The 27,464-nt window shown below is 44.3% G+C and overlaps 1 protein-coding gene across 8 annotated transcripts in view; it reads right to left on the bottom strand.

Annotated features, from left to right (window-relative positions):
* Window positions 1-20,427, bottom strand: part of tab3 (TGF-beta activated kinase 1 (MAP3K7) binding protein 3) — a 136,475-nt gene extending 116,048 nt beyond the window's left edge. For 5 of the 8 annotated variants that reach the window (XM_041211483.1, XM_041211478.1, XM_041211484.1 and 2 more), the window contains exon 1: window positions 20,264-20,427. The gene's annotated coding sequence lies outside the window, so the exon portion shown is untranslated. The remainder of the gene's footprint in view (window positions 1-20,263) is intronic. The other 3 variants (XM_041211482.1, XM_041211488.1, XM_041211487.1) reach the window with 1 other exon arrangement.
* Window positions 20,428-27,464: the final 7,037 nt, after the last annotated feature.

Below are 27,464 nucleotides of genomic sequence, written 5' to 3'. Positions count from 1 at the left end.
TCCACTAAGTTTCTATTTAATAGTGGGGAATTTGATAATGGTAATGCCCCTGAATGTCATGGGCAGGTAGTTAGGCTCTCTCTTGTTGGAGATGGTCATTGTCTGGAACATGAGTGGCTCAATGTTACATACCACTTATCAGCCTAAGCCTGAATTTTGTCCAAGTCTTGCTACACATGAGCATGAACTGCTTCATTACTTTTAGGTCAGTAGACAACTCCCACCAGAGTACTGCATATTTTTCAGGTCCTCAGCTCTGACTACTATTTTCACTATCTGATCACCCTTTTGAAGTTCTGGTAGGAGTCATTTTTGGCCCCTTAACAGTGGATCAACTGCAGGACAGAGTATAAATCAAGGGCAGAATTTCTACCTCATCGAGTCGGCGTGGCAGGCGAACCAAGGAACAGCCACACAATGGTCTGCCACTTGTGAATGGGCCCTGACTGCAATTTCACGCTGGCTGGCCAATTAACAGCCAGCCAGCACATGAAAGGCGCGTTGATAACCTCAGCGCTGCCTGGGTGGGGGCGGGAGGAGCACACTCGCTGGAGTGTGCGCATGCAGGCAGGTGCTCGCAATGAAAGCTCCCTGAAGGTATAGAGCTGCCTCAGGGAGCTGAAGATTTTTAACATTAAAAATAAAAATTTCAAAAATAAAGAAAACATGTACCCTCATGTGACTCTGTCACCTGAGCAGGGACATGTTATAATGAGTTTTTAAGATTTTTTTTATAGCAATTAATGGATGAGGTTTCACATTAAATGCAAAGGCCGCATTTCGCCTGCCAACCGTAAGATTGGGCGGACAGGAAAAATTTCACTTTAATTAATTTATTAATGAGCTTAACAGCCCTCTTAATTGTTGGCAAAATATCGCACAAGTGGGCAATAATGTCAGGACACTCACCCAATATCATCACACACTATTTCACACTCATGCGTGTCGGGCACGGGCCCACACGCCGTGCTGAAAATCCTACCCCGTGTAATAATGGAGGCTTGTAAGCGAGGTACTGAAATAATTGTAGACAAATTTAATCTTCATATAGGTCGAACAAATCAAACTGGCAAAGGTAAACTAGAGGATGAGTTCATAGAATGTATTCAAGACAGTTTCTTAGAACCGTATGTTCTGGAACCTACCATGGAACAGGTTACTTCAGACCTGGTAATGTACAATGAAGCAGGGTTAATGATCTTATTGCTAACGATCGTCTAGGAAAGAGTGATCCTAAATATGATGCATTTCACATTCATTTTGAGGGTGAGAAATCCAGATCTAAAAATAGTGTTTCAAACTTAAATGAAGGCAATTACAAAAATATGAAAACAGAGTTTAAGTAGATTGAGAAAATAGGTTAAAAGGCAGGATGGTAGATAAGCAGCAGCAGACATTCAAGTATCTATTTCATATACGAATATACGATGAGGACTATTAGGCCACTCATCCCCTCGAGCCTGCTCTGCCATTCAATAAGATCATGGCTGATCTGATTGTAACCTCAGCTCCATATTCCTCCCTACCCCCAATAACCTTTCAACCCCTTGCTTATTAAGAATATACCAAGCTCTGCTTTAAAAAATATTCAAGACTTTACTTCCACCGCCTTTTGAGGAAGAGAGTTCCAAAGATTCACTACTCTCAGAAAAAAAGATTTTCATCTCTGTCTTATTGGGCAACACCTTATTTTTAAACAATGACCCCTAGTTCTAGAGTCTCCTGCAAGAGGAAACATTCTTTCCACATCCACCCTGTCAAGACCCCTCAGGATCTTATATGTTTCAATCAAATCGCTTCTTACTCTTCTAAACTCCAGCAGATACTAGCTGAGCCTGTCCAACCTTTCCTCATAAGGCAACCCTCCCATTGCAGGTTATTAGTCTGGTAAACCTTCTCTAAATTGCTTCCAATGCTTTACATCCTTCCTTAAATAAGAAGACCAGTACTGTCCAGCAGTACTCCAGATGTGGTCTCACCAATGCCCTGTACAACTGAAGCATAACCTCTCTACTTTTGTATTTGATTCCCCTCCAATAAACAATAACATTCTATTAACTTTCCTAATTAATTGCTGTACCTACATACTAACCATTTGCGATGCATGCAATAGGACACCTCTGCATCTCAGAGCTCTGCAATCTCTCACCATTTAAATAATATGCTTCTTTTTACCTCTTTCTACCAAAATGGACAATTTCACATTTTTCCACATTATACTCCATTTGCCAGATCTTTGCCCACTCACTTAACCCACCTATATCCCTTTGTAAGCCTCCGTGTCCTCTTCACAACTTACTTTCCCACATATCTTTGTATCATTGGCAATTTAGCAATTACACCTTCAACCAGAAACCTCAGATATAGATATATTCCATTGAGGAGGAAAGACTATGAGAAGGGTGAACCATCCATAGCTAACCAAGGAAGTTAAGGATGGTATCAAATTGAAAGAAAAGGTGTACAATGCTGTCTAGATTAGTCGTAGACCAGAAGTTTTGATAAATTTGAGAAATTAGCAAAAAATGACTAAAGAAAGGGAGAAGTTAGAATATGAGAGTAATCTAGCAAGAAATATAAAAAAAATGGCAGCAAGAGCTTCTACAAGTACATAAAAAGAAAGTGGCTAAAGTAAATGTTTCCTTGCAGGATGAGACTGAAAAATTAATCGTGGGGATAAAAAGAAATGGCAGAGGCTTTGAACAAGTATTTTGGATCGATCTTCAAGGTAAGTGACACTAGAAACATCCCCACGAATAGTAGAAAAATCAAAGAACAAAAGGGAGGGAGAAACTTAAAACAATCACTATCATGAGAGAAAAAGTAATAGGAAAACTAATGGGACGAGAAGGCTGACAAGTCCCCTGGACATGATAGTTTCATCATCAGGTCTTAAAATAAGTGGTTGCAGAGAGAGTGGATACATTGGTTGTATACTTCCAAAATTCCTTTGATTTTGGAAAGGTCTCAGCAAATTAGGAAACCACAAATGTAAGACATCTATTCAAGAAAGGAGGGAAACAGAAAGCAAGAAACTATAGGTCAGTTAGCCTAACATCTGTCAACAGAAAAGTGTTGGAATTCATTATTACAGTAGTAGCAGGGCATTTTGAAAATCATAATACAACCAAGCAGAGTCAACATATTTTTGAAAAGGAGCTCTTTAAGAATGTAACAAGCAGGGTAGAAAAAGGAGAACCAGTAGATGCTGTGTAATTTAATTTCCAAAAGTCATTTGATAAAGTGCCACACAAAGTTGTTACTAAACAACATTGAAGCTTCCAGTGTTGGGGGTAATAGATTAGCACAGATAAAGGATTGGCTAACAGGAAACAGAATCAGGATAAATGGGTCATTTTTAGGTTGGCAAAATATTGGGATGCCACAGAGATCAGTATTGGGGCCTCAACTATTTACAATCTATATTAACGATTGATGAAGGGACCAATGTATTGTATCGTCTGCAAATTGGCTACAAAGATAGGCGGGAAAGTAAGTTGGGAAGGCCTACAATCTATAACGAGATAGAGATAGATCAATTGAGCAGGCAACACTTTGGCAGATGGAATACAGTGGAGTCCTCATTTAAAGTTGTAGTTACATTCCTGAAAATTGCGATCTTAAGTGAAACAACTTTAAGCAAATCGGGTCTTCCCATTAAAACCAATGTAAAAGCTGTAGTTAGGTTCTGTAGGACCTTTCTCATCAGAAGAAAAAACAATTAATGTTTTAATGTTAAGTTGAAATACTTTAAATTGCTAAATTCCTATATCGGTAAATGAAATAATAAATTTAGAAATAAGAGAAATATACAGACTTTCTATTTGCCTCCCGCTCGCTGAACCTCCCTCTCCTTCACCACCCCCTCCTGCCAACCCTTCGATTCGCAGCCTCCGCTGCTCCCTGACCCTACCAGTCACTCCTGACCCTTCCTCTCGCTGATCCTCCCACTCCCTGCCTTGCTAGCTCAGTACTCGCTGTGAACAAGAGGTTTGGGGATGAGTGGCAAGAGGCAGAAAGAGCAGCTTCAACTTTCAGGAGGTAAGCTGAAGAGGCCACGAACCGGGGAGCTGGCAGCAAGAGGGAAGACCATGAAGCAGCAGAGGCCAGTGGCGAGAGGAAGGGCCAGGGAGCAGCAAAGGCTGCGAACAAGATGGCCGGTGATGAGCAGAAGGGCCAGGGAGCGACAGAAGCCACTCCATAACAGTGGCCCTACATCAGACCCAACATGAAATGATTTTGAAATGAAACTTGCAACACTAAATGCAAATACACGCCCCTTTAACCGACCGATATTAGAGCGGAAAGACTCAAAATGGGGCAACTTAAAAATGGGGACAGACTGTACAACATAAGAAAATGTTAGGTTCCAAATCAGTGGGAAGGAGAGCAAAGCAGATTTAAATGGAGAGCGATTACGGATGCTGCAGTAGAGGGACCTGGATATCCTCGTACATGAATAACAAAAAGTTAGTCTGCAGGTACAGCAACTAATTAGGAAGGCAAATGGAATGTCAGCCTTTATTACAAGAGGGATGGAGTACAAAAGTGGGGAAGTCTTCCTACAACTGTACAGGGTGTTGGTGAGACCAAACCTACACTACTGCGCACAGTTTCTGTTCCGATGAAAGGTCACAGGCCTGAAATGTCAACTCTTCTTCTCTCCACAGATGCTGCCTGACCGGCTGAGTATATCTAGCATTTGCTGTTTTTATTTCAGATTGCCAGCATCTGCAGTATTTTGCTTTTGTACAGTTTTGGTCTCCTTATTTGAGGGATATACTTGCCTTGCAGGCAGTTCAGAGAAAGTTCATTAGGTTAACTCCTGGGATGAAGGGGTTGTCTTATAAGGAAAGGTTGAGCAAGTTGGGCCGATAGTCATTGGTGTTTCAAAGAATGAGAGGTGATTTTATTGAAACATAAGATTCTGAGGGGGATTTACAGTGTAGATGTTGAGAGGATGTCTCTTCTTGTGGGGGAATCCGGAATTAGGAGGCACAGTTTCACACTAAGAAGCCTCCCAATTAAGATGCAGATGAAGAAGGATTTCTTTTCTCAGTGAGTCGTTAAACTTTGGAATTCTCTTCCACAGACAGCAGTGGAGGCTGGGTCATTGAATATGTTCAAGGCTTGGCTAGACAAAATTTTGATCTCTGAGGAAGTCATGGGTTATGTGGAATTGAGGTGATGATCAGATCAGCCATGATCTTATTGAATGGCGGAGCAGGCTCAAGGGGCCAAATGGTCCACTCCTGCTGCTATATCTTATGCTCTTATGTAGATGCCCAGCTACACAAAATCTGGATTAATACGTTCTTATTTTTCATCACACCTATTTTTTTAAACATGTATTTTGTTACTTATAACCTTCTCAGCTCCCAGGGTTTTACATTATATTTATCTCATTTTGTACCCAACTTTGGCTCTTATGCCCTCTTATTATTAGACTACAAATACTTCCACCCAGACCTAATTCTCCACCCATCCCCACCCCTCTTTTCTACATCAGATCTGACTTCATCAGGAAACAAGTGTGATTACCTGCTCCTTGGTGTTTATTCCTGCATCATGGACTTTGAAATACTGTATATGAAATGTAGGACAAAATAATTGCATTTCAGGTAGAAATTTAGATGCAATTTTTGGCTTCTGTATGTGAACCTTTATATATAAAAAGAACGGATACTCAAGACACGTTTAAGATGTATAGCAAACCAACTTCCACTTAAGGTAATAATAAAAAAAACTTGCCTGATTTTGGATTGGAGGACTAAAATAAAAAAAAATTCTATATTATCTTTCATGACCTCATGACATCCCAAAATACTTCACAGCCGATGAAGTCATCTTAGACATTGAGTGATGTAGGAAACAAGACAGCCAATATGCGCAAAGCATGTTCCCACCAAGGAGAACTCCTCTACTCTTCTTCAAAATTGTGTCATAGGATCTTTGGCATCCACCTGAGGTGTAAGACAGAGATTTGGTTTAATAACTCATCTGAAACTTGGCACCACCAATACTGCACTCAGTCGTTTGGTAGTATAGAACTTGAGTAGTGCTGAAAAAAGGGGCAAGTCGAAGCTTTTCATTTTGCACTCATCAGGACACTTCACAAGAATACAGTATAAATCGTTGTTTTCCCCTTATAGTGGTATTCTTGAAGTGTCCTGATGAAAGCAAGACCAAAAGCTTCTCTTTTTTTTCAAGCAATACGGCACTCCCTCTGCAATGCACCGGAATATCAGCTTAAATTCTGTCCTCTTAACCCCACAATCTTCTAACTCAAGAGGCAAAAGCAGGTATCTAACACCTACACACATGGAGTGATGCACTTTCAAAGTATCACAATGAATGTTAAATTGGAGACCTATCTGTATTCCCACGTGGTTGTAAAAGATCTCAATGCACTATTCAGAGAGGATCAGGGGAGTTTTCTCAGTGTCCGATCCAAAATTTATATCTCAACTAACAGCACTGAAGAGATTAACTGGACATTTACCCCATTGTTTCTTTGTAGAATCTTGTATGCAAATTGTGTATTTCCCTATACCTATGCTTACACTTCAAAAATGCAAACGTGGCCAGCCCGAGGTTATGAAAGGCATTACATAAATGCAATTTTTTTCTCTCCCCTCAGCTGTACCTCCTACAGCTCTCCCAGTTGAAACTGCCTACAGCAATACAGATCAGGGATTGAACATGGAATTTTCCTGCTCTACATTAGGCAGTAATCTTATCAATGAAGCTATCATGGGAACTTGATACCAATTTTTTACTTCATGAGAACACTGAAGAAACAGTAGCAGTGATAGCAACATATGTGTAAGTCAATGTTATTGACCAAGGGAAAAAATTATCCTGGCAGAAGCCAATGAGAAAGGAACTGCAACACATGATTTCTGCAACTTTTGCAAATATAGCAGGGAACCTATACCACGGTGGGGTTAATTAGTGCTAAAAAGCATACAAACAGCTAAAAGGGAATATTAGTGGAGATGATGAAAAGCTTGGTCTTTCTTTTTTCATTCACACCTCTAAGAGGAGAGCACCATGGAGAAGCAGCAACCTTCGAGAGAGGGAGGTCCAGAGATGGAGCTAAGATGACTGAAGGCACAGCCCTAAAAAGGCAGCCTGGGGCCCTAAAAAGGCAGCCAGGGTCAGAGGAATAGATTATCATTCTGCAGGAGATTAGCAATAGAAAACACCAAGACTCTGGAGCAATTCAAACACAAGGATCTTGCAAAGGCCACATCGTAAACATCTGGGGATTTATGCCAAAATTGGAGATCTGTCACACAAGACTAGTCAAGCAACAGCCTCGCATAGTCTCAAACACAGAAACTTACCTTTCAGCCAATGTCCAAGACTGCTCCATTAATATCTCTGGGCATGTCCTGTATCACAGGGACAGACTCCTGAGAGGTGGCAGTGCAGCGGTCCTGTGAACCCTCAACATTGACTCTGGACACCTTAAGGTCTCATGGCAGCAAAGATGGGCAAAGAAATCTCATGCTAATGACCACTTAGCATCTTCTCTCAGCTGATGTATCAGTACTCCATGTTGAACACCTCTTCAATGAAGCACTGAGGGCAGGAAGGACACAAAATATACTCTGTGTGGGAGGCTTCAATGCCCAGTGGCTCAGTAGCACCACCACTGACTGAGCTGGCCAAGTCCTGAAGGACATAACTGCCAAACTAGGATTTCAGTAGGTGATGGGAACACCAACATGAGGGAAAGACCTATAGGCCTTGTCCTCACCTCAGAAGTAAGCCAAGATCAATCAGCCACTCACTACTACTGTCACTGTGAAGAAGTTAATCGCCACAGTCACCTTCACAGCCAAACAGAAGCGGCTGCAATGAACAGAATTGGCCGAAAACATGCCTTCTGGGATATCTGGGACTTCAGGAAGAGGTCAAGGTAGGTCATCCTCTTGACACTTCCAGTTAAAAATGCTTCAGCCTCATTTTCTGACTTACCTGCTGGGCACCATCACTGATTGGGATGTTCATATTGCCTTCGCCTCCCATTAGTTGCTTAATTGGCCACCACCTTTCACAACTAAATGTGACAGACTGAATCTGATCTGTGGGATCGCTTAGATTTGTCTGCCGCATGCAGCTTTCACTATTTAGTGTGTATATAAGTCCTTATTGAAGCTTGACCAGATTGGCACTTCATTTTTAAGTATGTCTGGTGCTGTATATCTGTTGCCTGTATTGATGGGAATGCCTATCCCGCCAATCTTTGTGGAGACAAAGACCTGCCTTCACAAAGAAGGCCACCCCTCATCATGTTGTGTGACCTTAGTATCATGCTGAACGGGAGAGATTCAGAATTAACCGGGGTGGGGTGGGGGGGGTGGGGTGCTTTTAGTTCTGAAATTTCAGAGGTCCTAAATTTGTAGTTTGCAACTTGCAACAAAAATGAAGGAAAAATAAACTCTGCCGACTAAAACTCTAGCATTGTAATTTAGGAAACTGTAACTTTCTGTTGTGTAATAGAAGTGATATGTGGAAACCTTTTTTTCTTACATAGTATCTTAGCTTCTATGATTATCAGCAGCGAAGTTGCATGCCACCATAATCTGTAACCTTAGAGCCCAGCATATATCTCACTCTACCTTTGCAGTCAAGCTAGGGAACCAACTCTAGTTCACTGACGAATGTAGGAGAGCAGCACCAGGCACACCTAAAAATGAGATGCCAACCTGGTGAAACATATAAGATCCTGAGGAGATTTGATAGGGTGGTTACCCAGATGCTGTTTCAACTTGTGTGGGAGACTAAAACTAGATATAGTTTAAAAATAAGAGGTCTCCCTTTTAATACTTTTCTCCCAAAGGGTCACTGATCTGTGGAATTCTCTTCCCCAGGAAGCAGTGGAGGCTGGGTCTTTGAATTTATTCAAGGCAGCGTTAGACAGATTTTTGTTGGGCAAGGCAGTCAAGGGTTATGGGGTGCAGACAGGAAAGTGGAACTGAGACCACAATCAAATCAGCCATGATCATATTGAATAGTGGAGCAGGCTTGATGGGCCAAATGGCCCACTCCTGTTCCTAGGAAGCTTCAACACAGGACTACATGTAAGCTAAACAGTGGAATGCTATAGACAGAGTTAAGCAGCCCCACAGCTTGGACCAGATTGAACTCTGCCAGATCCAGTCATGAATGGTGGCAGACAATTAGATAACTAATGAGAGGAGCAGACTTCATGAACATCTCAGTCCTCAAAGATGAAGCCTAGCATGAGTGCAACAAACAAGGCTGAAGCACATGCAACCAACTTCAGCCAAAAGTGCTAAGAGGAGGATACGAACATACAAACAAGGAGCAGGGGTAGGCCATTCAGCCCCTCTAGCCTGCTCCGCCACTTAATAAGATCATGGCTGATCTAATCATCGCCTGAAATCTGCATCCCACCGATAATCTATCACTTTCTTGCTTACCAAGAACCCATCCACCTCTGCCTTAAAAATATTCAAAAGCTCAGCTTCCACCACCTTTTCAGGAAGAGGGTTCCAAAGACTCGTGACCCTGAGTGAAAAATTTTTGCCTTATCTCTGTTTCAAATGAGCAACCTCTTATCTTTAAACAGTGACCCCGAGTTCTAGAGTCTCCTGCAAGTGGAAACATTCTTTCCACATCCACCCTGTCAAGATTCCTCAGGATCTTACATGTTTCAATCAAGTCGCCTCTTACTCTTCTAAACTCCAATGGATACAAGCTAGTCTGTCCAAGCTTTCCTTATAAGACAACCTACCCTTTCCAGGGATTAGTCTGGTAAGCCTTCTCTGAACTGTTTCCAATGCACTTACATCCTCTGATCCATCTTCACCTATTCCCAATCAATGTTCCCTCTAAAGCTGTGTGTGCGTGGCTATGTAGCAATCTAGAATGTATCACACAGTGCAAATGCATCATGCACAACCAGGATTCCTTTTAAGATGTGTGAATGTGCAGCAATCTTAAGGGGACAAAATAGTGCAGTAAAAACGCCATGCAAAACAAAGGAAGATTGGAGAGATGATCCCTGCCTCATAGAAGCCTGCCTTCAGTCAAGTTAATTCTGTGTGAAAATGTGTGCAGAGGTACCTGTGTATCTATATTCATGAACCCTAGAAAGTTTACTTGTAGGCACAGCAAAAAATTAGGAAGACATATAGTATGGTAGCTTTTGTTATTCTTATACTCCAATCACTTTGTAATGAAGTCTTACTACAATTGTACAGGACATGGGTGAAGCCATACCAGAGTGCTGTGTGCAGTTTTGGTCTCCTTGATTAAAGGAAATATTTTTCCTTCAAAGGAGTGCAACAAAGATTCATTAGACTGGTTCTTGGGGTGAGGGGATTGTTTTGTGAGGAGAGATTAAGTAGACTTGGTATATTTCACTGGAGTTTAGAATGAGAGGTGATCTAATTGAAACACAAAATTCTTAAGGAGTTTGACAGACTAAGGAAATGTTTCCCCTTGCTGGTGAAACTAGAACATGGGTGCACAGTTTCAGAATAAGGGGCCAGCCAATTAAGACTGAGATGAGGAGAAATTTCTTCAAAGGGTTGCGAACCTTTGGAATTGTTCACCCCAGAGAGCTGTGGACGCTCAGCCTTTGAATATGCTCAAGCTAGAGATCAGATTTTGGGGCTAGTAAGGCAATTAAGAGATATGGGGATAATGCTGAAAGCTGGAGTTGAGGTAGAAGATCAGCCATGATCTTGTTGAAATGGTCAAGCACACTGGATACAGCAAATGCTATGTGCCCCAGCAGCAACCTGCTCGCAGTGGTGACAACTTGCATTCCAGTGCACCTCGAGGCGGGCAATTCCAGTACAGCTACATTGGCATCTATCTGACAAAGTGGAAAATTGTCTAGGTATGCCTTCTCCACAAAAAGCACCCATATCCCAATGCTGAAAGTAAATGTCCCAAGCAATATTACCAGGCATAATGCGCTCACATAAAACCTCCAACTAACTCATGGAACATCCAATAGTATACTTCAAAATACTAGGTACTCTCAGCTGTTTGTCCAAATTAGACTTTCACCCAATTTCTTCCTTTACTCTTATGAAGATGCTGCCTTTACTGGGATACAGATCCAATGCTACAGTCAGCCCTCGAATACCTCAGTAACATGTCAGTTCTTCACCTGTGCAACTACAAAGCCAATGTGAACAGGAAGGTTGGCCATGGAATGCATCACAGTCAAACATTACCCTCATCAACTTTCCAAGAGGAGAGAAATTAAAATGGGAGCACTTGATGATTAATTATAACCCTCCCTTGCTCATGGGAATACAGACCAATTGACATGCCTTAAACATTATCTCAGTGGAGATCAGTTAGCTCAACACAGATCAATTAAACCCATAAACATTGGATAATAAAGCTTAGTACCATACCTGGCATTTACTGGATATTAAGTAATCTTCAAAAATATTCTTTTAAAGAATGTATAAGGCTATTCCAATCAAAAAAATAATAATCCAGGAAATGTATGCCAGGCTTATTCGACAGTCAGTGCCATAAACTGTACTTTGTAGCCCAGTGCCATCAACAAAAACACTATTACAATATGATTACAAGAGTAGGTGTTCAAATCACTCTTTAAGGGGTGGGGGGCAGTGGTGATTGCTGGCAACTGCCAAATTTCCAACAAGATCACTACATTGTTTACAGACAGGTTTTTCAGAACTTTCAACTTTGATACTTTAAAATGGACAACAATATAAAATACCCATACAACAACCTGTATTCATATAGCATTTTTGAAAGTAATGAAATGGGTACTTCAGAGTGTTATAAAGCAAAAATCTGACACCAAAACACATTAAGGCAATATGAGGGCAGATGGCCAAAAGCATGGTCAAAGGGATAGGTTTTAAGGGGAGTCTCAAAGGAAGAAAGAGGTAGCGAGTCAAAGAGGTGTGGAGAGGGAATTCCAGAGCTTAGCATCTCGGCAACTGAAAGCAATGTTACCTATGGTGAAGCAATTATAATAGATGCTCAAGATGCTAGAATTAGGCAAGTGCAGATATGCTGGAGGGGACGACAGAGATGCGGAGGGACACTGCCATGAAGGGATTTGAAAACAAGAATGATTCTTTTTAAAAGATAGGCCGTTTTATATTTAGAACTTTTCAAATTGGTATAATTACTCAGCAAATAGTAGGAAAATAGTGTAACACTGAGCTCTAATGGGCAACATGCAGAAACTTCTACAATGTTATCTGAAACAATTGAAGGACATCATATACATGCTATGATATTTAAATCTTCTGCATTTTCTTTGGGAGTGCCTGCAAGAGGTATGTTCAAAATTAAGTCTTTGATGTGGTTTTGCCAGCAGAGAGGGAGCTTTGTATCTCTGCTATGCCACAGAGTGGTAGGGTACAGGTTTTGAATCATTTCCACAAATTGACAATCTTAGCCACTGCACCAGGATGAGATACTTCTCTGCAGGGAATGAGGGAGAGGAAAAGAGAAATTATTCACAACTATTGGCTAGTATAAGAATGGCATATACCGTGACCCTGAAGCAACCTAACTAAATTTCCTTTTGCTACTGGTAAACCTAAAAAAGGCACAAAAATGAATTCTGAAAAGCTGAGATACTTTCTCGCAATTTCATGTGTCTGAGTTACCATAAACAGTTACTATACTGTACATGCTTGCTGATTAAATAGACTGGTATTTAGTCAGCACAAAAGTCAAATAATGCCTTGTACCATTAAACCACCTTTGACTATGACGTAGAAGAAGAATAACTGTGTGCTGAATCACTGACCAAGAATTGTAACTGCACAGTTTACATTCACTGCACACCTCACTACTACTTTTAGGATATACATAAAGGATCATATTTTAGAGTTAAGCAAGCTCGTCATTACATGAGCAAAAATTCTCTGTACCAATCGCTTGCCTTCCCATCCAATATTTTATTGATGGTGGAGCATCTGAACCCAAGTTCTGATCTTCATTGCCTTGTTGCTCCCTGTTATTTCTTAGTTGTAACCATCAGTTAACCCCCAGTAATTACAACAGGGAAGTTACTCATGTTATGTTCCAATCTTTCAACAGTATGCAATGTCTAAAAAAGTAATATCTTCAGGAAAGGGGAAAACCTTCATTAATGTTTAGGGCAAAGTCCTTTACAAAACACATGTAGATTGATAGATGGTAAAAATTTATTTTTAAACTTTTTGTGTATTACAAGGTAAGTGACACTGGTGCTGGGGAATGGAACTCCCCATTTCACACACCCACTAAAACATTCCCAGGACGTATACAGCACAACCAAGTGCACAGTGAAGCTCTCCCTTATTCCTCCAACAACATACCTTAGTCCTAGACTTGAGCATCTCCCCTACCAGTGAAACACTGGGCTTGGCCTAAATAGGCAAGTGGTTATGGTACTGGGCTCGTAACCCCAAGATCAAGAGTTCAAATCTCACAATGGCAAACTATGAAACAATGTAACTTCATCTGAATAGGAACAGATGGAAACGTGTTTGTACTCAAAAGAGTTACCAGTGAAACACTCTTGTTTACATTGGCCATCCTGTGGCCTTTGAGCATGGTTGTTAATTGCTGTCAAATTAGATCCATACCCACTAGGAACTGGACTGAGACTGCTCAAATTCATAGGACTCTTGCAGCTCAGAGGAAACTTTCAACCCTTTAACCCAAGTTGAATTTGGACAGAAGTCCCAGAATTGAATGCCCATTGTCTAACCTAGTGCATTATCAAGTTTCCTCTTTCAACCTTACTTTATGACAACAGCTCAAATTCTAATTAGTCCTTTCAATATACATTAGAACTTCAACTTTCTCCAGTAACCCAGAACAATTACAGGTATACAGACATAAAGCCAGGAAGGCCGAAACTGCTTGGTGTTTTTCCTGATCTTAATTAAAAATTAAAAAAGGGTACTTTATATGCATTCTCTTTAAAGTATCTTAAAGGGAATATTTTAATGAAAATGAAATGATGGACTACATTATTTAATATCTTACAAAAAGGGAGTTAATAAGCTATTTCAGCCAAACACTACATTACAGAGACAAGATGATAAAAGCAATGGTAGCAGCAGTCGCTGTAAAAATTACCAGTAAAAAGGTCTTGGTGTATGTTATCTGTTATGGTTCCAAAAATTGGACTCCCTCTATGAGCCATTAGAACATTAGCTATCCTCATGTACCATAAACAAGACACATGTAAATGGCCCTATATATCATGATGCAATTGATTGCATTCTATACTGAAACTTAAAGATCCAACATACTGCACATATTTATTGTAAATTAACAAATACACTATGATTAGATACTGATACCACCAGTCTTTAGAAATAAATAATAGTGAGCAAATCTATAGATGAAAGGCTTAACTACACTATTGGGAAAGTGAACTGCCCGTTCTTTTTGATTAAATAACCATCTGTCTTCAGCAGATATTTTCCCAGACCTACCAATTTTCTAATTTCAGTTCAGGGCAAGATGCAGTGGAACTGAATGAAGCAGCCAATTTCAACATTAGGATCTCAGTTGTAAGTAATTAGATGCTGCACCTGCAACAAGCAATCTCAACTTCAAGAAAAGGTGCTTATACTACAGAATGCACTGCCTGAAAAGGATGGTGGAAGCAGATTCAATGCTGTAGTAACTTTCAAAAGGAAATCCAATATATTCCAGAGAAGGAAAAATTTGCAGAGTTGTGGAGAAAGAGTAGGAGAGAAGGATTAATTGAACAGTTCTTTCAAAGAGCTGACATGCAATAAGGGCTGAATAGTTTCTCCCTGTGCTTTATCATTCTAATAGAAATGTACGCTACTGAGTATACTTGTGAAATACACCAAAATTAGTTTTTCTAAAAGGGGAAGATCAATTTTTTTTTTAAAAAAGCCTTACAATATGTTAATTAGCCTTCAGATTAGATCACCAATATCAGCACAGTTGCAAAGATTGGATGCTGAAGACACCCTAGCAGTCCTTTATTTGTCTCCACCTAGCTTCAACATTTCCAAATGTTTTTAGTGAAATAGTAAAGGATATTGAAAGAAATGACCATACTTAAGCACCTCAAACCTGCTCAGGAAGCCATCCATTACATTACAAGTCTTTTCAAATGGAAAATGTTGTTAATTCAAGGGGTATTTGCCTCATGAAGTATCACTAGGGGGATTCATGGAAAAATGATCAGTGTTTCACATATTCACTTTTATGTTAATGATTGAAGTTCTTTTGCTCAAGTCAACAGGATTCAACAACTGCCCATCTTCAGCAGCTGTGATATGTGATACCAGTGTGATCATGCAGTACAACTTTGCTGAAAAAGAGCTGCACCAAAATTGCATAAACCATAACATGTACTTCCTGGTGACATGACTACATATAAAAATTAACAGAAAGTAGCTAATATAAACACCAATGCGATATTGCTTTTTCTGAAGATTTCAATACAAGTATTGTCAAATGCATGTGAAGATTTTCAGATGCAATGTTTAACCAAAAAAAACAGCTTCTGTAAGCATTGTGCATGACCTGTAATCCATATTGTTACAGTCCCACTGACTACTAAATGTTCATGGTTGGGTTGCAGTAGTTGCATACATAAATACATTGTATACCACTGAAGCTAAATCTTGACTTTATGGATATTGTTCACAATTTCTGCATTTCAATGTAATCTAAAATTCTCTTTACAAAATAGGTTTCAAATCACAAATTGGAAGAAAGAAAACTTTCAATTTACTTGTTACAGTCAAAGAAAGAAAGATTTGCATTTATGTAGCACCTTTCACACCTCAGAGTATCTCAAAGTGCTTTATAGCTAATTAAATATTTTTGAAGTGAAGTCACTATTATAGAAAACAGAGCAGCCAATTTGCACACAGCAAAATCCAACAAATACCAATGTGATAATGACCAGATGGGCTGTTTTAGTTATATTGATTAAATAGTGGCCAGGATGCCAAGGATAACTTCCCTGCTCTTTCTCCATTTTAGCGTCAATGCATCTTTTACATCCACCTGTAAGAGCAGAAGGCACCAGGTTTCAAAGTGAGAACGTATGAACGGAAGTGAAAACCTGGCTGGAACTAAACCAACCTACACTATCGATCCTGTAATTTCAGTAGTTCTCCTATAATTCAGCCCCCTTTTAATGAGATTATTTTAGCCATTATGTTATTATCTGTCTGGGCATACTTTGAGCACAGCTGTCAAAAGTAAATTGGAATAAGTACAAGTCAAATTGTCTGATGCCATAAGGGATAGTCAGAACAGTCAAAATGTTTCCCCCCTGAAGCAATCACAACATCATTTAGGATCACTTTTGAGATCTATCCAATGTTTTGAAATTATTCAGGTACAGATGTGTTTCCTTTTATCTACAAATGACAACTTTGAAGAGTAAGGAAATTAGCGCTTTTGGTGTGACAGTGTCAATACAAATTGACATTCCAGTTCCGTGTGCTGTTACAAATTGCAAGTGGAACAATCCATTTTCAACCACTCCACCAATAATAAACAACTGAGGTTCAATGCATGAATAACTCACAGCATTGACTATGAAGCAGTACATTATACGAAACTACTAACTAGTATATGGATTAAGACAGAAAATATTGTAAATAAATAGCTATGGAAGTACAGTAGTACATGAACAGATTTTATACTGCCAGTAATTGTATGACTTAGAATGAGAGGAACATGTTCATGAGAGGAACTACTACATTTACTAAATAAGGCTGATAATACTAATCTGGAAAAATCACCATGCTGAACTGTATATAACAATCTATAATGATTAACAGGGCTTCTTAGGCATTACAGCACTCCTCTTGCAGCAACACTCAAACTAAATTAATAGACTTCCAGATTTGTGAGCCAGCTTTTCCAACTTTAAGGGTCCTGTAGCTTGATACTTGTCATCACATTTGTTATTTTGACTCATTTACAATAGTAAAAATTCACATTAAAATCAATACATTTCCTTAAAGCTTAGCATTGCCAATTAAGCAAAGATTACACTGACATCAACTTGCACCAGCACAAACAGGGCTAGCTTGGATAACTAAAGCTGGACTGGCACTTTCTTAATACACAACCAAAAATCATGCTGCAATTCAATTGTAACAAATTGACAAGTCAACCAAAGTTACAAGGACAAAGGCAACGGTGAGAAATCAAAACTTTCCACTGCGAAACAGAAAATTCAAGCATTTTCAAAATATATGACAATAATTGAGTGATGCCTCACACCCATGTCAACATATAGGTGACACACTGAACACATACATTAGTAACTGCGATTTTAAAACATTTGAGTTGTGGAGGCAGATAGGGAGTAGGGTTGGGGTGGGTGGGTGTAGCAGTGTTATAGAGATGTATCCCTCTCAAAAAGTGTGACTATTGGCAGTGGGGGAGGGGTGTTGGCTGAGCACAAAATGTCCCCAGTTCTACAAACAGGTGTGAGTGGTTTCTTGAGGGGTTACTGCTAGGGAGATTGGGGTGGACGGTGGGTTGCTACCAGGAAGAGGGAGGGGGATGGTGGGTTGCTGTTTGGTGGGGGTTGGGGTCGGATGCTGCCTCGGGCGGGGTGCATTTGCCATCGGTGGGGTGGTGAGTTGCTTTCACAGGGTGTGGATTGCTGCCAGGGCGGGTGGAGTGGATTGCTGCCAGGGCGGGTGGAGTGGATTGCTGCCAGGGTGGGTGCAGTGGATACATTGGATAGACCAAACGTAAACTGGGCGACCGCTTTGCAGAACACCTGCGGTCTGTCCGCAAGAATGACCCAAACCTCCCTGTCGCTTGCCATTTTAACACTCCACCCTGCTCTCTTGCCCACATGTCTGTCCTTGGCTTGCTGCATTGTTCCAGTGAAGCCCAACGCAAACTGGAGGAACAGCAGCTCATCTGCCGACTAGGCACTTTACAGCCTTCCGGACTGAATATTGAATTCAACAACTTTAGGTCTTGAACTCCCTCCTCCATCCCCACCCCCTTTCTGTTTCTTCCCCCTTCCTTTTGCTTTTTCCAATAATTTATATAGATTTTTCTTTTCCCACCTATTTCCATTATTTTAAATCTTTTATGCCCCCCCACCCCCACTAGAGCTATACCTTGAGTGCCCTACCATCCATTCTTAATTAGCAGATTCATTTAGATAATATCACCAACTTCAATACTGTGTTCTTTTGTCTGTGACATCTTTTGATTATCTGCTCCTATCACTGCTTGTTTGTCCCTACAAACACACCACCCCCCTCCACTTCTTTCCCCCCACCCAACCCACCTAAAACCAGTTTATATTTCACCCCTCTCCTTGGATTCACCTAGTTCTGTTGAAGGGTCATGAGGACTCGAAACGCCAACTCTTTTCTTCTCCGCCGATGCTGCCAGACCTGCTGAGTTTTTCCAGGAAATTCTGTTTTTGTTTTGGATTTCCAGCATCCGCAGTTTTTTGTTTTTGTCGGGTGGAGTGGATTGCTGCCAGGGCAGGTGGAGTGGATTGCTGCCAGGGCGGGTGGCGTGGATGGCTGCCAGGGCGGGTGGCGTGGATGGCTGCCAGGGCGGGTGGAGCGGATGGCTGCCAGGGCGGGTGGAGCGGATGGCTGCCAGGGCGGGTGGATTGCTCTTGGGGGGGGGGGGGGGTGGTTTGCTGTCATGGGGGGGTGTTGATTGCTGTCATGGGGGGGTGTTGATTGCTGTTGGGGGAGGGGTGGATTGCTGTCAGTGTGGGGGGGGTGGGTTGCTGTCAGTGGGGGGGGGGGGGTGGGTTGCTGTCAGTTGTGGGGGGGGGGTTGCTGTCAGTTGGGGGGGGGTGGATTGCTGTCAGTGGGGGGGTTTGGATTGCTGTCAGTGGGGGGGTTTGGATTGCTGTCGGGGGGATGGATTGCTGTCGGGGGGGGGGTGTGGATTGCTGTCGGGGGGATGGATTGCTGTCGGGGGGATGGATTGCTGTCGGGGGGATGGATTGCTGTCGGGGGGATGGATTGCTGTCGGGGGGATGGATTGCTGTCGGGGGGATGGATTGCTGTCGGGGGGATGGAGTGCTGTCGGGGGGATGGAGTGCTGTCGGGGGGATGGATTGCTGTCGGGGGGATGGATTGCTGTCGGGGGGATGGATTGCTGTCGGGGGGATGGATTGCTGTCGGGGGGATGGATTGCTGTCGGGGGGATGGATTGCTGTCGGGGGGATGGATTGCTGTCGGGGGGATGGATTGCTGTCGGGGGGATGGATTGCTGTCGGGGGGATGGATTGCTGTCGGGGGGATGGATTGCTGTCGGGGGGGGTGTGGATTGCTGTCGGGGGGGGTGTGGATTGCTGTCGGGGGGGGTGTGGATTGCTGTCGGGGGGGGTGTGGATTGCTGTCGGGGGGGTGTGGATTGCTGTCGGGGGGGGGTTTGACTGGTGTCAGGGGGGATGGATTGCAGTCGGGGGGGTGTGGATTGCTGTCGGGGGGATGGATTGCTGTCGGGGGGTGTTGATTGCTGTCAGGGGGGATGGATTGCTGTCGGGGGGGGTGTTGACTGCTGTCAGGGGGGATGGATTGCTGTCTGGGGGGTGTTGACTGCTGTCAGGGGGGATGGATTGCTGTCGGGGGATGTGGATTGCTGTCAGGGGGGATGGATTGCTGTCGGGGGGTGTGGATTGCTGTCAGGGGGGATGGATTGCTGTCGGGGGGTGTGGATTGCTGTCGGGGGGGTGTGGATTGCTGTCGGGGGGGTGTGGATTGCTGTCGGGGGGGTGTGGATTGCTGTCGGGGGGGTGTGGATTGCTGTCAGGGGGTGTGGATTGCAGTCGGGGGGTGTGGATTGCAGTCGCGGGGGGGGGATGGATTGCTGTCAGGGGGGTGTGGATTGCAGTCGGGGGGGGGGGGTGGATTGCAGTCGGGGGGGGGGGGGTGGATTGCAGTCGGGGGGGGGGGGGGGGGGGGTGGATTGCAGTCGGGGGGGGTGGATTGCAGTCGGGGCTGCCGTGTTGGAGAGTGGGGGGGGAAGGGGTTGCTGGGGCCAGGGAACGCTGTTAGAGTTGTGGGGGGGGGGGGGGGGGGGGGGGGGAGGTTGGGTGCTTTAAGCCGGGGGGGGGTGAGGGAGGGAGAGGGTAGGGTGAGTGCTGTTGGTGGAAAGTTGGGTGCGTGTTGTTGAGGGTGAGGGGGCAGTGTTGAACGTGGTGCTGTTCGAGGTGCTGGCCCCGACCCCCCGGCACAAACTGAGATGAAGAGACAAACCCCCTCCCTCCACTTACCGCCTTTCATTCCTCCCAGACTCTCATTCCTCTGAGCGGCGGGCGGACAGGCGCTGTCTGCCAGCTCCAGCTCCCCCGCCCCTGGGCAGCTCGATCCGCCCCAGGCTGCCAGCCCTCCCCCGAGCCCGCTCTCCCTCCTGGCACCGCCGCCTCTCTCTCTCTCTCTCTCTAACTTATTAAAAGGCCGGAGCCAAAATACAACATGGCGGCCAGAGGCCAGGTCTCGCGAGATTTCCTCGCCACCGGGCGCGACTGGCAACACTTCCGGTTTCTGCCGCTCCTGCTCAGTGCTGCCACCTAAAGCCCGATCACCCAAAGTTGCAGCACCACTTGTGCCTGGATACCGAATGCTGCCAGACCTGCTGAGTTTTTCCAGGTAATTCTGTTTTTGTTTTGGATTTCCAGCATCCGCAGTTTTTTTGTTTTTATATATATATATATATATATGAAATTATCATTCAGTTGGATAAAACTTTACTGCAGAAGGAATAATGGGACCTTTGAAGAATCAGTCATTGTCTTCGGTCATCAGAAGTAGAAATCACACATTTTGCTCTTTCCTTAATTTGAGCTGTTTTAGTACAAGTTATTGTTAAAAACCATTTGTTTCAATTGATTTGAATACACACTGCAGATATTTCATTTACATGAACAGTTGATTGTGTAAGGTTATAAATGAGAATATAAACAGATTATAAAGATAAAGTTGAACACATCTGGAGTACTATGTACAGTTTTGGTCTCCTTATTTGAAAAAGATATAATTGCTCAAGAAGCAGTTCAGAGAAGGTTTACTTGACTCATTCCTGGGATGAAGGGCTTATTTTACGAAGAAAGGCTGAAAAGGTTAGCCCTATACCCATTGTAGTTTAGTAGCATGAGAGGTGATCTTATTGAAACATATAAGATTTTGAGGGGACTGGATAGGACGGATACCAGGAAGATGTTTCCTCATGGATAGACTGGGTTCGTTTTCCTTGGAACTGAGAAGATGAGGGGTGAGGCGTATAAGATTATGAGGGGCCTAGATAGATAGTGTAGACAGGGTTGCCCTGTTTACCCTAGCAAAGAGGTTAATTACCAGGGGGCACAGATTTAAGGGGATTGGTAGAAGGATTACAAGGGACATGAGGAAAAACACCTTCACCCAGTTTGCTGCCTGGTTTGGCGGTGGAGGCCGACATCCTCAACTCATTTAAAAGTCATCTGGAACTGCACCAAAAGTGCTGTGACCTGCAAGGCTATGGACCAGGTGCTGGAAGGTGGGATTAAAATGAGCAGACAGTTTTTTTTTATTTTTTGGCCAGCACAGACATGATGGGCTAAATGGCCTCTTTCTCTGATGTAACTTTTCTATGGTTATATAAAAAGAAAAATGAGGATGAGTCGCATTAACCTCCAACATGGCAAAATTAATTTGTGAGCAAAATTTATTTTTGCTGTAATGTGACTTGAACGCCCCATACACTGAAGCGAGATCCCTTAGTCACCTTGTACGCTGGAGTGAGATTCCAAACACCCTCTATGCTGGAGCGAGACTCCCAGTCATACTCTACACTGGAGTGTGATTCCAGTCACCCTCTATACTGGAGAGAGATTCAGTCACCGCATACACTGGCATGTGATTCCAGTCACCCTCAACACTGGAGTGAGATTCCTGTCACCATCTACACTGGAATGACAGACCCTGTCACCCGCTACACTGGAGTGAGATTCCCATCCACCCTCTACACTGGAGCAAGACTCCCAGGCACCCTCTACACTGGAGTGAGTTTCTAAACACCTTCCACACTGGTGTGTGGCTCCTAGTCAATCTCTACACTGCCATGTGATTCCAGTTACCCTCAACACTGGAGTGTGATTCCAGTCGCCCTGTACACTGGAGTGTGATTCCAGTCACCTTCTACACTAGGGTGAGATTCCAGCCAGCCTTTACACTGGAGTAACAAACCCAGCCACCCAATACATTGGAGTGTGGCTCCCAGTCACCCTCTACACTGCCATGTGCTTCCAGTCATTCTCAACACTGGAGTGTGATTCCAGTCACCCTGTACACTTGAGTGTTATTCCAGTCACCTTATACACTAGATTGAGGTTCCAGTCACCCTCTACACTAGAGTGAGATTCCAGCCACCCTCTACACTGGAATGAGATTCCAATTGCCCTCTATACTGGAGTGTGACTCCCGGATGAGCTCTACATTGGAGCAACACTCCCAGTCGCCTGCTACACTGGAGTGAGACACCCAGTCACCCTCTACACTGGAGTGTGATTCCCAGTCACGCTCTATACTAGAGTGAGGTTTTAGTCACCCTCTTCACTGGAGTGAGGTTGCAGTCACCCTCTATATTGGAATGTGACTCCCACATGACCTCTACACTAGAGCGAAACTCCCAGCCATCCTCTACGCTGGAGTGAGGTTCCAATCACCCTTTTTATTAGAGTAAGATTCCAGTCACCTTCTACACTGGAGTGTGACTCCCAGATGACCTCTACACTGGAGCGAGACTCCCAGTCATCTTCTACTCTGGAGTAAGATTCCAGTCATCTTCTATACTAGAGTGAGATTCCAGTCACCCTCTACATTGAAGTGAGATTCCAGTCGCCCTCTATACTGGAGTGTGACTCCCGGATGAGCTCTACACTGGAGCCACACTCCCTGTCAACCTCTACGCTGGAGTGAGTTTCCCGTCACCCTCTATACCAGAGTGAGATTCCAGTCATCCTCTACACTGGAGTATGACTCCAAGATGACCTCTACATCGGAGCGTGACTACCAGCTATCCTCTACACCAGAACGAGATTCCTATCCACCCTCTACACTGGAGCAAGACTCCCAGGCACCCCCTACACTGGAGTGTGATTCAAATCACCCTCTACACTTGAGTGAGACTTCCAGTTGACCTCTACACTGGAACAAGACTCCCAGTCACCTGCTACACTGGAGTGTGATTCCAGTCACCCTCTACACTGGAGTGAGACATCCATTCACCCTCTACACTGGATTGAGATTCCCAGTTATGCTCTATACTAGAGTGAGGTTCTAGTCACCCTCTACACTGCAGTGAGGCAGCAGTCCCCCTCTACATTGGAATGTGACTCCCAGATGGCCTCTACACTAGAACAAGATTCCCAATCACCCTCTACACTGGAGTGAGATTCCAGTCACCCTCTACACTGGAACAAACCACCCTTTCTACTGGAGTGAGATTCCCAGTTGCCTTCTACACTTGAGTGCAACTCCCAGTCACTTTTCTACACTCGAGTGTGCTTCACATTGCTCTCTGCAGCAGTTTGGTGGTGTGGTGTGTGGGGGGTGGGTGAGTCTGCCATGTAGTAGGTTGAAAATCAGGCATCTCTGAAGCCACTTACAGGCAGCCAGTACCTATTAAATGGATGGTGTTCTCTGGTTGCAGACAAGAGGAAAACCTATCACATTGAAGGAAAAAGCTGGAAGTGGTCCAGACATGTCAATCAGCATAACCTGTTGCTGCATTTGAAACCCTGGTCCTGTTTGTGAGCAGGAGGAGGAAGATCCTGTTCTGTTTTATGAAGATAGGAAAATGTGACCAACGAGGTCAACACCACCAGTTTCACTTCCATGATACAACTATGATGCTGATCGAAGATCAATTGCATCACCAGAGTGACCACATTTCAATCATTTCCTGGCTCATTCCTCTACTGTGCAGGACCAATGTCCTGGTGTATCAGATGACTAGGACTGTATGTGAAACTTTAAAATAAAAAGGGGAGGGCTCAACGGAGGAAACTTTATAATTTTAAAGAGAAATGTCAAGGCCACAGAGTCGAGCAGCATTTAGGCTAAAGATAGACAGAGTGTTACAGGAAGGGGCAAAAAGTTTAAAGCTAATAGTGGCTCAGTGAATAAAGTCAAATCAGAGAAAGGTCAAAGGCACTTTATCTGAATGTACTAAGCATGCATCTCCATCAGCACAGTTACAGCCACATGGTCCACAAAAAGGTCATGTGTAGACTTGGGAGCACATCCTGGCGAGCACACCACAGGCAAATCCCTGCAATTAAGGAAGGATGTGACAGCTGAGTTCCCAGGTGACTGAGGACTTTCTTTATTTTCATTTATGGGATGTGGGTGTCGTTGGCCTGGTCAGTATTAATTGCCCATCCCTAATTGCCCTTGAGAAGTTGGTGGTGAGCTGCCATCTTGAAACAATGCAGTCCATGTGACTTAGGTACACCCACAGTGCTGTTAGGGAGGGAATTCCAGGACTTTGATCCCGTGACAGTGAAGGAACAGCGACATATTTCCAAGTTAGGTTAGTGAGTGGCTTGGAGGGGAACTTCCAGGTGGTGATGTTCGCATATATCTGCTGTCCTTGTCCTTCTAGATGGTAGTGGTCGTGGGTTTGGAAGGTGGTGGCTAAGGAGCCTTGGCGAGTTTCTGCAGTGCATCTTGTAGATGGCACACTCTGTTGCCACTGTGCGTCGCTGGTAGAGGGAGTGAACGTTTGTAGATAGGGTGTCAATCAAACAACATGATGGAGGGTATCCTCAATGTGACAATGGGACTTTGTTTCCATAAGGACTGTGTGGTGGTAACTCCTACCTTTCCTGTCATGGACAGATGCCGGGTGCCATATTTAAAGTCCAGCCATGCGCACACATGTCAATGCTTTCAGACCACGACTGTTGCAAAGGCATGACCCTGAAAGGCAAAAAGGCTGCAGCCCCTGATTCAGTGACGCAGCACTGGAACGCAGCTTGGATGCTGTGGAGTCCCACTGGGATGTTGTCCTCTCCCCTCACTCTGGTGACAGAATGAACAGCAACCTCAATAATTGGGACACAGTGGCAGTGGTGGTCAGCGCCAGCGCCCTTCAAAAGAGGACAGCCTCTCAGTGCTGCAAGAAGATGAATGATCTCCTCCATTCTGCCAGGGTAAGTCACTCTTTTCATCACTTCCAACTCACACACTCACAAACCCATCACACATCCATGGAGATCTCACTCACTGCCAGTGCAAGGGACATCACCATTCACTCTCTCACACACAACATCACTGTCTTCATCTTGTCCATGGGAACACTCACCACCCACACAGGCCAGGCATACTTATCATCTGACCTAGCAGGCATCCTGCTTACACTTTCTCCATCTCTAATTATGCAGGACAAGCTGGCAATCAACAACAGGGAGAGGTCATAGGCCAGTGGAGGAATGCCTAAAATCAAGGTCCTCACGGACTTTGAAAACAAAGCTATTGGGCTGGCCGACCACAACCTGAACAGGTCCTTTGTTGACGGTGAGGTCGGCGGTGATCTACCAAGTGAGTGTCCAACAGTACAAAATACATCAGGCAACTTTGCTGTGAGTGATGTGTCCTATTTCACAGGCCTGCCATGCACTAATTATCTTCCCTTGCTTTCGCAGACACATCTGGGAAACAGCCAACAGAGTCCATGACCCAGGGCCTCCAATCAAGCCCCAAAGAAACCTCCGAAGAAGAATCTGAAGGCACCCTCTTTGGAGTCCTGTCACAGAGCTCATCCACACCCTCCACCAGTGCAAAGACACATACCTCGGTGGGACCTAGCTTTAGAGTAGCCTTGGGATCACAATCTGATGAGCACATCGCACTGCCTGATCGACAGCAGGCAGCGGCAGGGACCTCCCTGGTGTCCTGCACACTGACAACTGCTGGAGGCCAGAAATTTGCTAAGTCCAAGTCAGGTGAAGACCCTCTGGACTCGGGCATGTCACAGTTGCTGGATTTGCAAAGGCAGGCTCGGGAACATCAGGAAGTGATGTCCATTGCACTCCTCAGATTGCAAGGCACAATGGAGGAGTCCGTCCGCATTCAGGCTGAGGTGATAGCGCCAGCATGCCAACACACCGAGGTCAACACTGGTAGGATAGCGGCCACCATGGAGACCTTTGTCCAGGTCCGCTGGACAAAGATGGAGTTGCGCCCTCACTGCTGCATGGGCTCAACTCCATCAATGATGCCATAGTTGGCCTCCAACAGTGTGTACACAGAAGGGGTGCCGGGCAGCTCGATCTCACTCCAGCTACCCCTGACCCTCAATGAATCAGCCTGGGGCCCTCGGGCACCCTTAGGGAGGAGGATCAGCAGGTACACAATCTGGGGTGATCCATCCAGGTGACTCCAGGAATGTCCGGCCCATCTGAAACCCCCTTTCCTGTGACCTCTACAGATCCAGCTCCACAGGCCAAGGAAGGTGCGAGTGCCACACAACAGGACCCCAAAAGCAGGTCAGGGCCTTCCAAGTCTTGGCCCTCTGGAGGACGCCTGCCAAAGTCATCATAGACAGGGCATAACAGTCAGAAGGATGCCTCCAACTTCGCCGTGGATGTCCGGGGAGCACCAGGGTCAGGAAACTTAAGAAAATGTAGTTGCACAGCGTGGGCACAGGTGTTAATCAATTGTACATACAGTTCGCTATTGTCAACAAACTCCCAAGAATGTCTCCCTGCCTATGGCTCCTTGTTCTGATGAGGAGTGTTCTTGTCACTCAAATGTGAAATCTTTCTGCACAAGATAAATGCAGTTGTCTCAGTCCAGGGCCTCTTACCTGTGCTCTGTGCAGCCTTCAGACCAAAGTGATGATCCAGCCTCACACTCCCTGGAAACATTACTGATGCCTACTCCTCGACGGAGCTTGTCATTGCTGCCAAAATGTATTGGGCTGGTGCCACAGAGTTCCCTCATTCTCTCTGTGTGCTCTCAGCATCATTAAGGTGGGGCTGGCTCCCATCTCTTCAGCATCTGTGACCATTGATGCTGTGCTCCAGCTCCTGAAAGGCTCAGGTGCTGAAGATGGAGAAAGGATCAGATGCTTCTAAAGTTTCATGGCTGCATCTCTATGATATGGCCCTGATCATGGAGCACAAGCGAGCTCCCCTCAATCAGACAGCAGTCAGACATTCTTAGAGGCGATGTGAAGATCTATGGAATGTCCTCACTGCATGTTGTCATCAACCTCCTGCAATTGAGTGACTATTAGGGCCTCCACTGTCTCTCCATGACAGGAGCATTCTCACAGAGGGTATTGGCGCCGCCATAAACCAGACTAGAGTCAAACGTTCACAGATGCAATGTGAGGGTCATCTCACTGCATGTCATCATCATCCTCTACAAATCTAGCAGCTAAGAGGGCCCCCTGAGCGCACCTGCCTCATCTAGCCAGTACAAGGGCCT

Source organism: Carcharodon carcharias, chromosome 18 (genome assembly GCF_017639515.1).
Source record: "Carcharodon carcharias isolate sCarCar2 chromosome 18, sCarCar2.pri, whole genome shotgun sequence".
Lineage (NCBI taxonomy): Eukaryota > Metazoa > Chordata > Chondrichthyes > Lamniformes > Lamnidae > Carcharodon > Carcharodon carcharias.
The sequence above is the reverse complement of the archived record's forward strand: the minus strand, read 5'-3'. Positions and strand labels throughout refer to the sequence as shown.